This window comes from Anomaloglossus baeobatrachus, chromosome 3 (assembly GCF_048569485.1).
Source record: "Anomaloglossus baeobatrachus isolate aAnoBae1 chromosome 3, aAnoBae1.hap1, whole genome shotgun sequence".
In the NCBI taxonomy this organism is placed as follows: Eukaryota; Metazoa; Chordata; class Amphibia; order Anura; family Aromobatidae; genus Anomaloglossus; species Anomaloglossus baeobatrachus.
In genome coordinates this window covers 562,640,125-562,655,177 of record NC_134355.1, presented here as the reverse complement: position 1 = coordinate 562,655,177, position 15,053 = coordinate 562,640,125, and the positions used below count along the sequence as shown (strand labels likewise).

At 54.7% G+C, this 15,053-nt stretch overlaps 1 protein-coding gene across 3 annotated transcripts in view; it reads right to left on the bottom strand.

Annotated features, from left to right (window-relative positions):
• The window catches only part of GIGYF2 (GRB10 interacting GYF protein 2), a 308,508-nt gene that overhangs the window by 79,808 nt on the left and 213,647 nt on the right, over window positions 1-15,053 (bottom strand). The window lies entirely within an intron of this gene.

The following is a 15,053-nucleotide window of genomic DNA, read 5'->3' as shown; positions in this document are numbered from 1 at the left end:
ATCTCCAGAACATTGATCTGAAGGGTGGACTCTTTCCGAGTCCACGTACCTTGAGCCCTGTGGTGGAGAAACACTGCTCCCCACCCTGATAGACTCGCATCTGTCGTGACCACCGCCCAGGATGGGGGTAGGAACGACTTTCCTTTTGACAATGAGGTGGGAAGAAGCCACCACCGGAGAGATTCCTTGGCTGCCTGAGAGAGGGAGACCTCCCTGTCGAGGGACGTCGACTTCCCGTCCCATTGGCGGAGAATGTCCCATTGTAGTGGACGCAGATGAAACTGCGCAAAAGGAACTGCTTCCATTGCTGCTACCATCTTCCCTAGGAAGTGCATGAGGCGCCTCAAGGGGTGCGACTGGCCCTGAAGGAGAGATTGCACCCCTATCTGTAGCGAGCACTGTTTGTCCAGTGGAAGTTTCACTATCGCTGAGAGAGTATGAAACTCCATGCCAAGATATGTTAGTGATTGGGTCGGGGTTAGATTTGACTTTGAAAAGTTGATAATCCACCCGAAACTCTGGAGAGTCTTCAGTGCCACGTTCAGGCTGTGTTGGCATGCCTCTTGAGAGGGTGCCTTGATAAGTAGATCGTCCAAATACGGGATCACGGAGTGACCTTGCGAGTGCAGGACTGCTACTACTGCTGCCATGACCTTGGTGAAGACCCGAGGGGCTGTCGCCAGCCCGAAAGGTAGAGCTACGAACTGCAGGTGTTCGCTTCCTATAACGAAGCGTAGAAAACGCTGATGCTCTGGCGCAATTGGCACGTGGAGATAAGCATCCTTGATGTCTATTGATGCTAGGAAATCTCCTTGAGACATTGAGGCGATAACGGAGCGGAGAGATTCCATCCGGAACCTCCTGGTTTTTACGTGTTTGTTGAGCAGCTTTAGATCCAGGACGGGACGGAACGACCCGTCTTTCTTTGGCACCACAAACAAATTGGAGTAAAAACCGTGACCTTGTTCCTGAAGAGGAACAGAAGTCACCACTCCTTCCGCCTTTAGAGCGGACACCGCTTGTAGCAGAGCATCGGCTCGGTCGGGCGGTGGGGAAGTTCTGAAGAAGCGAGTTGGAGGACGAGAGCTGAACTCTATCCTGTACCCGTGAGACAGAATGTCTCTCACCCAACGGTCTTTGACCTGTGACAGCCAAATGTCGCCAAAGCGGGAGAGCCTGCCACCGACCAAGGATGCGGAGAGAGGAGGCTGAGAGTCATGAGGAAGCCGTCTTGGTAACGGTTCTTCCGGCTGGCTTTTTTGGGCGTGATTGAGTCCGCCCAGAATCTGAGCCCCTCTGATCCTTTTGAGTCCTTTTGGACGAGTAGAATTGGGACCTGCCTGAGCCTCGAAAGGACCGAAAACCAGACTGTCCCCTCCTCTGTTGGGGTTTGTTTTGTCTGGGCTGAGGTAAGGATGAATCCTTACCCTTGGAGTGTTTAATGATTTCATCCAAACGCTCACCAAACAATCGGTCACGAGAAAAAGGCAAACTGGTTAAGCACTTCTTGGAAGAAGAATCTGCCTTCCATTCTCTCAACCACAGGGCTCTGCGTAAAACCACAGAGTTGGCTGACGCCACCGCCGTACGGCTCGTAGAGTCTAGGACAGCATTAATCGCGTAAGACGCGAATGCAGACATTTGAGAGGTCAAGGGTGCCACCTGCGGAGCAGATGTACGTGTGACCGTGTCGACCTGTGTAAGGCCAGCTGAAATAGCTTGGAGTGCCCATACGGCTGCGAATGCTGGCGCCAACGACGCTCCAATCGCTTCATAGATGGATTTTAACCAGAGCTCCATCTGTCTGTCAGTGGCATCTTTAAGTGCCGCCCCATCTTCCACTGCAACTAGAGATCTGGCTGCAAGCCTGGAGATTGGAGGGTCCACCTTGGGACACTGTGTCCAGCCCTTGACCACGTCAGGGGGAAAAGGATAGCGTGTATCTTTAAGCCGTTTGGAAAAACGCTTATCTGGATAAGCGTGGTGTTTCTGGATTGCGTCTCTAAAGTCAGAGTGGTCCAGAAAGGTGCTTAATTTACGCTTGGGATACCTGAAATGGAATTTCTCCTGCTGTGAAGCTGCCTCCTCCGCAAGAGGAGCTGGTGGAGAAATATCTAACATCTTATTGATGGACGCTATAAGATCATTCACTATGGCGTCACCATCCGGGGTATCTAGATTGAGAGCGGCCCCAGCATCAGACTCCTGATCAGTTACATCCGCCTCATCACACAGAGAGTCGTCCCGCTGGGACCCTGACCAGTGTGATGAAGTTGAGGATCGCTCATAGCGAGCCCGCTTAGGTTGTCTGGGACTGTCGTCCGAGTCAGAGCCGTCACCCTGGGGTGCATGTGACACCCCCGGAGCTAGGAAGTGGTCCAGCTGAGGGGGACAAGGTGGCAATGAATCAACAGTGCCCATGGTCTGAGTTACTGGTCTAGACTGCAATGTTTCAAGAATTTTAGACATAGTCATAGACAATCTGTCAGCAAAAGCTGCAAACTCCGTCCCTGTCACCTGGACAGCATTCACAGGTGGTTCTCCCTGGGTCACCTCTAGCAGCGGCCCCGGCTGAGCAATTGCCACAGGGGCCGAGCACTGCACATAATGGGGGTCAGTGGAACCTGCCGGTAGAGTAGCCCCACATGCGGTACAAGCAGCATATAAAGTCCGTGCCTTGGCACTTTTGCTTTTTGCGGACGACATGCTGTTGTCTCCTTGAGAAATCTAAGGAGGGTATATAGCAGAAAATCACCAGCGACTGTACAGTGCAAAGTATTGCCAGCACAAAATACAAAGTACACTATGGCACAAGTGGGGGAGAGCCCTTGAGGGCTGCTTACCGCCCGCTGAAAAGCGGGTGTGAGGTCGTAGAATCCCTTGTCTGAGTCTCCCCGTCTCCCCTCTGCAGCTCAGCGTGCAGGCAGGAATGGCTGCCGGCGTCCTGTGAAGAGGGGCGGACCGTGGGCGTCACAAACAAAAGTGCGGGAAACTGCGTCCCACTGTGCCTAGTGTGAGGGCTGGAGTATGTAAAACAGACTCCAGCTCTTAGCGCTGCTGGTCTGTACAGCGTCCCGCCCTCCTCCTGACTGGCAGGTCTGGGGGCGGGAACGATACGAACTAGGCCGCAAAAGCCGGGGACTGTAGTAATCTAGCGCGGCCGTTATATATGCACGGCCAGCGCGGAAGTCCCCGGCGCACCACAAATCCCAGCCGCGACGCAGTAAAAACTGACCCCCGCGGCCGGATCGGCCGATCGTACTAAGTCACCTCACTCAGCAGAGCTGTGGTGAGTAACGGCACAAGCGCAGCAGCGCTGTTTACCCCGGCGCACTAACACACCCAGCAATGCTGCAGTGTGCGTGCGATAAGCACGGGGACACGGAGTACCTTGATGGAGCAGGGTCCTGTCCCTGAGGAAACTCCGCTCCGTATCCAGCAGATCCTCCAGGGGCTGTGGATGGAGCACGGCCTCAGTGCCCGGAGACCGGTAAAGTCCCACTTCACCCAGAGCCCTAATGGGGATGGGGAAGGAATCAGCATGTGGGCTCCAGCCTCCGTACCCGCAATGGGTACCTCAACCTTAACAAACACCGCCGACAGAAAGTGGGGTGAGAAGGGAGCATGCTGGGGGTCCTCGTATGGGCCCTCTTTTCTTCCATCCGACATAGTCAGCAGCTGCTGCTGACTAAACAGTGGAGCTATGCGTGGATGTCTGGCCTCCTTCGCACAAAGCATAAAACTGAGGAGCCCGTGATCCCACGGGGGGGTGTATAGCCAGAAGGGGAGGGGCCTTACACTTTTAAGTGTAGTACTTTGTGTGGCCTCCGGAGGCAGTAGCTATACACCCAATTGTCTGGGTCTCCCAATTAGGAGCGACAAAGAAAATCTGTTTGGCGGGCTGGAGGAGAACTCTATCCTGTAGCCGTGGGAGAGGATATCCCGCACCCACTGATCAGAGACGTGTTGAAACCACACGTCGCCAAAGTGGGAGAGCCTGCCACCGACCAAGGACATTGCTGGCTCGGCCAGATAGTCAAGAGGAGGCTGCCTTGGTGGCAGCAGCTCCTGCGGACTTTTGTGGACGCGGCTTCTTGCGCCAGGTGGGCTTCTGGTCCTTGGCTGAGTTAGTGGACGAGGCCGAGGGCTTAGAGGACGACCAGTTAGAGGAACGAAAGGAACGAAACCTCGACTGGTTCCTGCCCTGGACAGGTTTCCTGGTTTTAGTCTGTGGCAAGGAAGTACTCTTCCCGCCAGTAGCCTCCTTAATTATTTCATCCAGTTTTTCACCGAACAGCCTGGACCCAGCAAATGGGAGCCCAGCAAGGTACTTCTTTGAGGAAGCATCTGCCCTCCACTGTCGAAGCCACAAGATCCTGCGGATAGCGAGGGAATTAGCGGAGGCCACCGCAGTGCGGTGAGAGGCCTCCAGCATGGCAGACATGGCGTAGGCTGAAAAGGCTGAAGCCTGGGAAGTTAAGGCAACCAATTCAGGCATAGAGTCCCTGGTGAGGGAATGCATCTCCTCTAGGGAAGCAGAGATGGCTTTGAGAGCCCACACTGCTGCAAAGGATGGGGAGAACGAGGCCCCTGCCGCCTCATAGACAGACTTGGCCAGGAGGTCAACCTGGCGGTCAGTGGGATCATTAAGTGAGGTGCCATCAGCCACAGATACAACTGTCCGGGCTGAGAGTCTAGACACCGGAGGGTCTACCTTTGGTGAGTGAGCCCACGTCTTTGACCACCTCTGGTGGAAAAGGATAACGGTCGTCAGAACCACGCTTTGGGAAGCGTTTGTCAGGACAGGCTCTGGGCTTGGACACAGTGGCTTGAAAACTGGAGTGGTTAAAGAACACACTCCTTGTTCTCTTAGGCAAGGTAAACTGTTGCTTTTCTGCCAGAGAGGCTTGCTCCTCTGATGCTGGCGGATTGAGGTCCAGTACAGAATTAATGGACGCAATCAAGTCACTCACATCTGCGTCACCCTCGGTCAGATCAATGGGGCACATGGAGGTAGCGTCCGAGCCCCCAGTACAGATATCCTCCTCGTCCTGCGAGTCAGCTCGTGAATCAGAGCCACGGGACGAGGAAGGAGAGGGGTCCCTGCGTCTCCTCTTAGGAGGACGGGGTCTGGGAGCAAATGAAGAATCCTCTGTGAGCTCTGCAGAGCGAGCCGAAGCAGCAGAGGCGCCCTGAGAAGGGGGCTGATGCATGCTCAGCAGAGTCCGGGACAGCTGTCCCATGGAGTCGGCGAAGGACTGGGAGATAGATTTAGAAAACACTTCTACCCAAGCCGGGGGTTCAGCCACCGGGGCCGGAGCAGCCGGAGGGACCACTGGGGAGACTCCAGGCTGAGGCACCACCATGTTAGAGCAGGCATCACAATGAGGATATGTGCTCGGTTCAGGCAGTACGAGCTTACATGCAGTGCATATTGAGTACAGCCTTGCAGTCTTGCTGCTAGTGTGAGACATGCTGCTGAGGTGGAGGCTCTGCAGTAAAGAATACACTCCTTCAGAATGACCCCCAGAGAGTGTATAAGAAAGTCCACAAACAGAGGTTGTGGCTTACCAGACCGTTTGTGTGCCCTCCGGATTCCACAGCTCGGACCCCCAGACAGATTGCAGAGATGCAGCAGCCAGCGCCGATCAGTGTGAGAACGCTGATAAAATGGCGCCGGAGTGAGGAGGGGGGGCGGGGCCTAGCCCAAGAGCAGGAACCGGAGGGCCAAGGGGATATACAGGGGAGGGAAACATCTCCTCAGAGAGGAGTGTCCTCCCCTGAGCTGAACGGCCGGTGGGCGGCGCCGCACTGTCCCTCTGCATGACTGACATGCAGGGGCAGTGAAAACGAAACTAGGCCGCAGCCGAAGCTGGGGCCTAAATTTTACAATGCGGCCGGCGCTCAGGCACCCTCGGCGCGGTTCTCTGGTTAAAACCGGAGAACCGGCCGGAAATGTCACAAATGGTACAAAACACACTCTCCCCAATATTAAAGTACAAGGGACCCCCATGACAATAACATCTCAATACTTAGCTTGTGAGACGCAGGGCCAGGTCCCTGAGGGATGAGTGCTCCGTCCGGCAGGGTCCTGAAAGGGCTGCGGATGGAGACCGGTCTCCTGCAAAGTAGTGAGAACCGTGCTGGCTCCCACTTCAAGCCAGAGCCCGAGGGATGGTGAAGGAGCGCGGCATGTAAGGCTCCAGCCTTGAAATCAACCTTAACAACACCGCCGACACAGTGGGGTGAGAAGGGACATGCCGGGAGTCCAGCTTGGACCCGCTTTTCTTCAAACTCTTTAAAATGAAAATCAGATGAGAATGCATGAATGTGGATGTGTGCCTCCTGAACACAAAGCATTGAACTGGCTATATTTGGTTATCCAGGGGGTGTATATGCTAGGAGGGAGGAGCTACACTTTTTAGTGTAGTACTTTGTGTGTCCTCCGGAGGCAGAAGCTATACACCCATGGTCTGGGTCTCCCATAAGGAACGATGAAGAAAGATGGGGAGAATGAGGCCCCTGCCTCCTCATATACAGATTTGGCCAGAAGGTCAACCTGGCGGTCAGTGGAATCCTTAAGTGAGGTGCCATCAGCCACTGATACAACTGTCCGGGCTGAGAGTCTAGACACCGGAGGGTCTACCTTTGGTGAATGAGCCCACTCCTTGACCACCTCTGGTGGAAAGGGAAAACGGTCATCAGAACCACGCTTTGGGAAGCGTTTGTCAGGACAGGCCCTAGGCTTGGTCACAGTGGCCTGAAAACTGGAGTGGTTAAAGAACACACTCCTTGTCCTCTTAGGCAATGTAAACTGGTGCTTTTCTGCAAGAGAGGGTTGCTCCTCTGATACTGGTGGATCGAGGTCCAGTACAGAATTAATGGACGCAATCAAATCACTAACATCTGAGTCACTTTCGGACAGATCAATGGGGCACATGGAGGTAGCCTCCGAGCCCCCAGTAACGGCATCCTCCTCGTCCTGCGAGTCAGCTCTTGAATCAGAGCCGCGGGACGAGGAAGGAGAGGGAGCCCTACGTCTCCTCTCAGGAAGACGGGGTCTGGGACCAGATGAAGAATCCTCTGTGAGCTCCGCTGAGAGAGCCCTAGCAGCAGAGGCGCCCTGAGAAGGGGGCTGATGCATGTTCAGCAAAGTCCGGGACAGCTGTCCCATGGAGTCGGCAAAAGACTGGGAGATTGACCTAGAGAAGGATTCTACCCAAGCCGGGGGTTCAGCCACCGGAGCCGGAGCAGCCGGAGGGACCACTGTGGGTGCGATTCCCGGCTGAGGCATTGTCAGGTTAGAGCAGGCATCACAATGTGGATATGTGCTCGGTTCAGGCAGCACAAGCTTACATGCAGTGCATATTGCATACAGCCTTGCAGCCTTGCTCCTTGTGTGAGACATGCTGCTGAAGTGGGGGCTCTGAGCCAGGATGACCCCCAGAGAGTATATAAGCAGGTCCACAACCGGAGGTTGTGGCTTACCAGACCGTTTCTGTGCCCTCCAGATCCCACAGCCCGGACCCCCAGACAGATTAGCAGGGATGCTGCAGCCAGCGCCGAACGCTGAGAGAACGCTGATAAAATGGCGCCGGAGCGAGGAGAGGGGGCGGGACCTACTCTGAGAGCGGGATCTGGAGGGCCAATGAGATTTACAGGGGAGGGGACATTTACTCAGAGAGGAGTGTCCCTCCCCTGTGCCGAACGGCCGCTGGGCGGAGCCGCACTGTCCCTCTGCATGATTGACATGCAAGGGCAGTGAAATCGAAACTAGGCCTCAGGCGAAGCCGGGGCCTAGATTTAAGCGATGCGGCCGGCACGCAGGCTCCATCGACGCGGTTCTCAGGTGATAACCAGAGAACCGGCCGGAAATGTCAGAACAGTTACACAGCACACTCTCCCCAACAATAAAATACAAGGGACCCCACGAACATAAACGTCTCAGATACTTAGCTTGTGAGACGCAGGGTTTCAAGTCCCTGGGGATGAGTGCTCCGTCCAGCAGGATCCTGAAGGGCTGCGGATGGAGACCGGCCTCCTGCAAAGCAGGGAGAACCGTGCTGGCTCCCACTTCAAGCCAGAGCCCGAGGGATGGTGAAGGAGCGCGGCATGTAAGGCTCCAGCCCTGAAATCAACCTTAACAACACCGCCGACACAGTGGGGTGAGAAGGGACATGCCGGGAGTCCAGGCTTGGACCCGCTTTTCTTCAAAAACTTTCCAAAATGAAAAATCAGATGAGAATGCATGTGTGGATGTATGCCTCCTGAACACAAAGCAATGAACTGGCTAGATTTGGTTATCCAGGGGGTGTATATGCTCAGAGGGAGGAGCTACATTTTTTTAGTGTAGTACTTTGTGTGTCCTCCGGAGGCAGAAGCTATACACCCAATGTCTGGGTCTCCCATAGGAACGATAAAGAAATGGTGGTGTCACATTTTGACAGCGCCATTTAAAGGGTTAACAAATACAGGTGGATAGCGATTCCACTCGTGCCTGCAAGGCACACGTCAGAGAGGAACCTGGCAGATTGAACAAAGTGCTTTTTCTCCAGCGCTGCATTGACAGTTCAGTATCCGGCAGGGAGATAAAGCAATGCATAGCCATGTATGTATTGCTTTATAGAAGCTCTCCGAGATTATTGAGTACTGAGGAAGCAGAGGGGAAAGTCTTATTCTGCAGAGGAAGGGGTAAGGGGGAGGCTTACTCACGATTATAGGGTGCTTTACACGCTGCAACATCGCTAGCGATCTCGTTAGCAATGTGACATGCTAGATCGCAGATAAGATTTACCGATATCGCACATGTGACCGGCGCTTCAAAATATGACCTATGAGCGATCTCGGCAAAACTTATCTGCGATCTGGCGTGTCACATTGCTAACGGGATCGCTAGCGATGTCACAGCGTGTAAAGCACCCTTATAGACGCAGGCACTTTTTAGCAAGATTATCTCTCATCTTTAAGTCCAAAATGAAGGGAATTTTGTTTACTTACCGTAAATTCCTTTTCTTCTAGCTCCTATTGGGAGACCCAGACAATTGGGTGTATAGCTTCTGCCTCCGGAGGCCACACAAAGTATTACACTTTAAAAAGTGTAACCCCTCCCCTCTGCCTATACACCCTCCCGTGCATCACGGGCTCCTCAGTTTTGGTGCAAAAGCAGGAAGGAGGAAACTTATAAATTGGTCTAAGGTAAATTCAATCCGAAGGATGTTGGGAGAACTGAAAACCATGAACCAAAAGAACAATTCAACATGAACAACATGTGTACACAAAAGAACAACCAGCCCGAAGGGAACAGGGGCGGGTGCTGGGTCTCCCAATAGGAGCTAGAAGAAAAGGAATTTACGGTAAGTAAACAAAATTCCCTTCTTCTTTGTCGCTCCATTGGGAGACCCAGACAATTGGGACGTCCAAAAGCAGTCCCTGGGTGGGTAAAAGAATACCTCGATAAAAAGAGCCGAAAACGGCCCCCTCTTACAGGTAGGCAACCGCCGCCTGAAGGACTCGCCTACGTAGACTGGCGTCTGCCGAAGCATAGGTATGCACCTGATAGTGTTTCGTGAAAGTGTGCAGACTAGACCAGGTAGCTGCCTGACACACCTGCTGAGCCGTAGCCCGGTGCCGCAATGCCCAGGACGCACCCACGGCTCTGGTAGAATGGGCTTTCAGCCCTGAAGGAATCGGAAGCCCAGAAGAACGGTAGGCTTCAAGAATCGGTTCCTTGATCCACCGAGCCAAGGTTAACTTGGAAGCCTGCGAACCCTTACGCTGGCCAGCGACAAGGACAAAGAGCGCATCTGAACGGCGCAGGGGTGCCGTGCGAGACACGTAGAACCGGAGTGCCCTCACTAGATCTAATGAGTGCAAATCCTTTTCACATTTGTGAATTGGATTAGGGCAAAATGAAGGTAAGGAGATATCCTGATTGAGATGAAAAGGGGATAGCACCTTAGGGAGAAATTCCGGGACAGGACGCAGAACCACCTTATCCTGGTGAAAAACCAGGAAGGGGGCTTTGCATGACAGCGCTGCAAGCTCCGACACTCTTCGGAGTGATGTAACTGCCACTAGAAATGCCACCTTCTGCAAAAGACGTGATAAAGAAACATCCCGCAGCGGCTCGAAAGGTGGTTTCTGAAGAGCCGTTAGCACCCTGTTAAGGTCCCAGGGTTCCAGCAGACGCTTGTATGGTGGGACTATGTGGCAAACTCCCTGCAGGAACGTGCGGACCTGCAGAAGCCTGGCCAGGCGCTTTTGAAAAAATACGGAGAGCGCCGATACTTGTCCCTTGAGAGAGCCGAGTGACAAACCCTTGTCCATTCCGGATTGAAGGAATGAAAGAAAAGTGGGTAAGGCAAACGGCCAGGGAGAAAAACCATTATCAGAGCACCAGGATAAGAAGATCCGCCAAGATCTGTAATAGATCTTGGCGGACGTTGGTTTCCTGGCCTGTCTCATAGTGGCAATGACATCCTGAGATAATCCTGAAGACGCTAGGAGCCAGGACTCAATGGCCACACAGTCAGGTTGAGGGCCACAGAATTCAGATGGAAAAACGGCCCTTGTGACAGCAAGTCTGGGCGGTCTGGAAGCGCCCACGGTTGACCCACCGTGAGATGCCACAGATCCGGGTACCACGATCGCCTCGGCCAATCTGGAGCGACGAGAATGGCGCGACGACAGTCGGACCTGATCTTGCGTAACACTCTGGGCAGCATCGCCAGAGGAGGAAACACATAAGGCAGTCGAAACTGCGACCAATCCTGAACTAATGCGTCCGCCGCCAGAGCTCTGTGATCCTGAGACCGTGCCATGAAGGCCGGGACCTTTTTGTTGTGTCGTGACGCCATGAGATCGACGTCCGGCGTTCCCCAGCGGCGACAGATCTCTCGAAACACGTCTGGGTGAAGAGACCAGTCCCCCGCGTCCATGCCCTGACGACTGAGAAAATCTGCTTCCCAGTTTTCTACGCCCGGGATGTGAACTGCGGAGATCGTGGAGGCTGTGGCTTCCACCCACTGCAGAATCCACCTGACTACCTGGAAGGCCTGACGACTGCGCGTGCCTCCCTGATGGTTGATGTATGCGACGGCCGTGGCGTTGTCCGACTGTATACGGATCTGTCTGCCCTCCAGCCACCGATGGAAGGCCAATAAGGCTAGATACACCGCCCTTATCTCCAGAACATTGATCTGAAGGGAGGACTCTACCGGAGTCCAGGTTCCCTGAGCCCTGTGGTGGCGGAAAACCGCTCCCCACCCTGACAGGCTCCCGTCCGTGGTGACCACAGCCCAGGTTGGGGGTAGGAAGGATCTTCCTTGCGATAGAGAATTGGGACGGAGCCACCACTGAAGAGACGTCTTGGTTGCAAGGGACAGAGAGACGTTCCTGTCGAGGGAAGTCGACCTCCTGTCCCATTTGCGGAGAATGTCCCATTGGAGTGGCCGCAGATGGAATTGTGCGAACGGCACTGCCTCCATTGCTGCCACCATTCCACCATACCTTCCCCAGGAAGTGCATGAGGCGCCTCAAGGGGTATGACTGACCCCGAAGAAGAGATTGTACCCCTGCCTGCAGGGACAGCTGTTTGTCCAGCGGTAGCTTGACTACCGCTGACTGTGTATGAAACTCCATCCCGAGGTAAGTCAGTGATTGGGTCGGTGTCAACTGGGATTTTGGGAAGTTGATTATCCACCCGAACTGCTGGACAGTCGCCAGAGCGACGGTAAGGCTGTGTTGACACGCCACCCGAGAAGGTGCCCTGACTAGGAGATCGTCTAAGTAGGGAATCACCGAGTGGCCCTGAGAGTGTAGGACCGCCACTACGGATGCCATGACTTTGGTGAACACCCGTGGGGCTGTCGCCAGGCCGAAAGGCAATGCCACGAACTGAAGGTGCTCGTTCCCGATGGCGAAACGCAAGAAGCGTTGATGTTCGGGTGCGATCGGCACATGGAGATAAGCATCCTTGATGTCGATCGTTGCTAGGAAGTCTCCTTGTGACATCGAGGCGATGACCGAGCGGAGAGATTCCATCCGAAACCGTCTGGTGCTGACATGTCTGTTGAGCAATTTGAGGTCCAGAACGGGGCGGAATGATCCGTCCTTCTTTGGCACCACGAACAAGTTGGAGTAAAAGCCGCGACCATGTTCCTGAGGGGGAACCGGGATCACAACTCCCTCTGTTATCAGAGTGGCCACTGCCTGAAAAAGTGCGTCGGCCCGAGCGGGGGGCGGAGAGGTTCTGAAGAAACGAGTGAGGACGAGAGCTGAACTCTATCCTGTAACCGTGAGACAGAATGTCTCTCACCCATCGGTCTTGAACATGTGGCCACCAGGCGTCGCAAAAGCGGGAGAGCCTGCCACCGACCGAGGATGCGGTTCGGGTATGCAGAGAGTCATGAGGAGGCCGCCTTGGAGGCAGTGCCTCCGGCGGCCTTTTGGGGGCGTGACTTAGACCGCCACGCATAGGAGTTCCTCTGGCCTTTCTCCGGACTGTTGGACGAAGAGGACTGGGGCTTGGCGGAGGGACGAAAGGACCGAAACCTCGATTGAATTTTCCGTTGCTGAGGTCTCTTAGGCTTGGACTGGGGTAAGGAGGAGTCCTTTCCCTTGGATTCCTTAATAATCTCATCCAATCGTTCGCCAAACAATCGGTCGCCAAAAAACGGCAAACCGGTTAAGAACCTCTTGGAGGCCGAGTCTGCCTTCCATTCGCGCAGCCACATGGCCCTGCGGACTGCCACAGAATTAGCGGATGCCACCGCTGTACGGCTAGCAGAGTCTAGGACTGCGTTCATGGCGTAGGAAGAAAAAGCTGTCGCTTGAGAAGTCAGAGACGCAACCTGCGGAGCAGAATTACGTGTGACTGCATTAATCTCAGCCAGACAAGCTGAGATAGCTTGTAGTGCCCACACGGCTGCAAAGGCCGGAGCAAAAGACGCGCCCGTGGCTTCAAAAATGGATTTCACCAGGAGCTCTATCTGCCTGTCAGTGGCATCCTTCAGCGATGAGCCATCTGCCACCGATACTACAGATCTAGCCGCCAATCTAGAAACTGGAGGATCCACCTTGGGACACTGAGCCCAACCCTTAACTACGTCAGAGGGGAAGAGGTAACGTGTGTCAGTAAGGCGCTTAGTAAAGCGCTTGTCCGGAACCGCTCTGGGCTTCTGGACAGCATCTCTGAAGTTAGAGTGATCGAAAAAAGCACTCCGTGTACGTTTGGGGAACCGAAACTGGCGTTTCTCCTGCTGAGAAGCCGACTCCTCTACAGGTGGAGGCGGGGGAGACAGATCTAACACCTGGTTAATGGACGAGATAAGATCATTAACTAAGGCGTCCCCTTCAGGTGTATCAAGATTGAGAGCAACGTCAGGGTCAGAGCCCTGAGCTGCGACGTCCGCCTCGTCCTCCAGAGAGTCCTCGGGCTGGGAACCCGAAGAGCGTGAAGAAGTCGGGGAAGAATCCCAGCGAGCCCGCTTAGTTGGTCTGGGACTGAGATCCGGGCAGGAGTCCTCCGCGTGGGACCTAGGACCCAACCTGGGAGCGCGCTGCGGCGCGCACCGAGAGGGGCCTGGAGGCGACGAGCTAACGGGGACCGGGGCCTGTGTAAGGACCGGTCTGGACTGCAAAGCTTCTAGCAGCTTGGCAGACCATTTGTCCATAGACTGAGCCATGGATTGCGAAAGTGACTCAGAGTTTCTCAGCAAACGCAGCAAACTCTGTCCCTGCCGCCTGGACAGGGGGAGCAGGGGGGTCTACATGAGCCGAGGGGCCCACTAGTGACCGAGGCTCCGGCTGAGCAAGCGAAACAGGGGTCGAGCATTGCTCACAGTGAGGGTAGGTGGAACCCGCAGGCAACATAGCCCCACAAGAGGTACAGGTCGCAAAAAAACCCTGTGCCTTAGCACCTTTGCTCCTTGTGGACGACATGCTGTTGTCTCCTAGGAGAGTGATCACTGAGTGTATATGGGAAGGGGTATACAGCCCGACCGAACAGAAATATGTATATAAATACGTATCTATTCCGGCACCCTGGGGGGGGGACCAGCACCGGGTGACCGGTGTGGCTTACCGACCGCTAAAAAGCGAGTGTGTGTCTTCCAGATTCCCTGCCTTAGGTCTCCCAGAGCTGCAGAGCTCTTCTCTGATAATCCTCCACCGGCAGAATGCCAAAAACATGGCTGCCGGAGCTCTCAGGGGAGGAGTGGAGCCGTGGGCGGTGCTAGAAAAGTGCGGGAATCTGGGGTCCCCACAGTGATCAGTGAGGAGGGAGGAAACATACAGGATGCTCCGGCCCTCACAGCCGACGTCAGGCCGGCCGTCCTGCCCTTACCCCTGACAGGCAGGCCCGGGGGCGGGATTTTTGCTACTAGGCCGCGATGAAGCCGGGGACTAAATTTAAGACCGCGGCCGACAAGCAGGCTCGGGCGGCGCGGAAGTCCGCCGGTCTTCAGAAATCAGCAGCTGCTGCAGCGTCCGGGAATAAGGCGCTCCATGCACAGTCCCCATGGGGACACAGAGTACCTTATAGATGCAGGGCCCGATCCCTGAGGAAGAATAGACTCCTGTCCAGCAGATTCCCACAGGGGCTGCGGAGGGAGCCCGGTCCCAGTGAATGGATGACCGGTCAGGATCCCACTTCTCCCAGAGCCACTAAGGGATGGTGAAGGAAAACGGCATGAGGCTCCGGCCTTTGTACCCGCAATGGGTACCTCAACCTTAACAGCACCGCCGACTTTAGTGGGGTGAGAAGGGAACATGCCGGGGACCCCGTGGGGGTCCTCTTTTCTTCCAACCGATATAACTAATCTGAGAATGCATGAGTGGATGTGTGCCTCCTTCCACACAAAGCATAAAACTGAGGAGCCCGTGATGCACGGGAGGGTGTATAGGCAGAGGGGAGGGGTTACACTTTTAAAGTGTAATACTTTGTGTGGCCTCCGGAGGCAGAAGCTATACACCCAATTGTCTGGGTCTCCCAATGGAGCGACAAAGAAATATGGTATATTGTCCGTGTCTGTAAATGCTTTTCTTTACCCCTT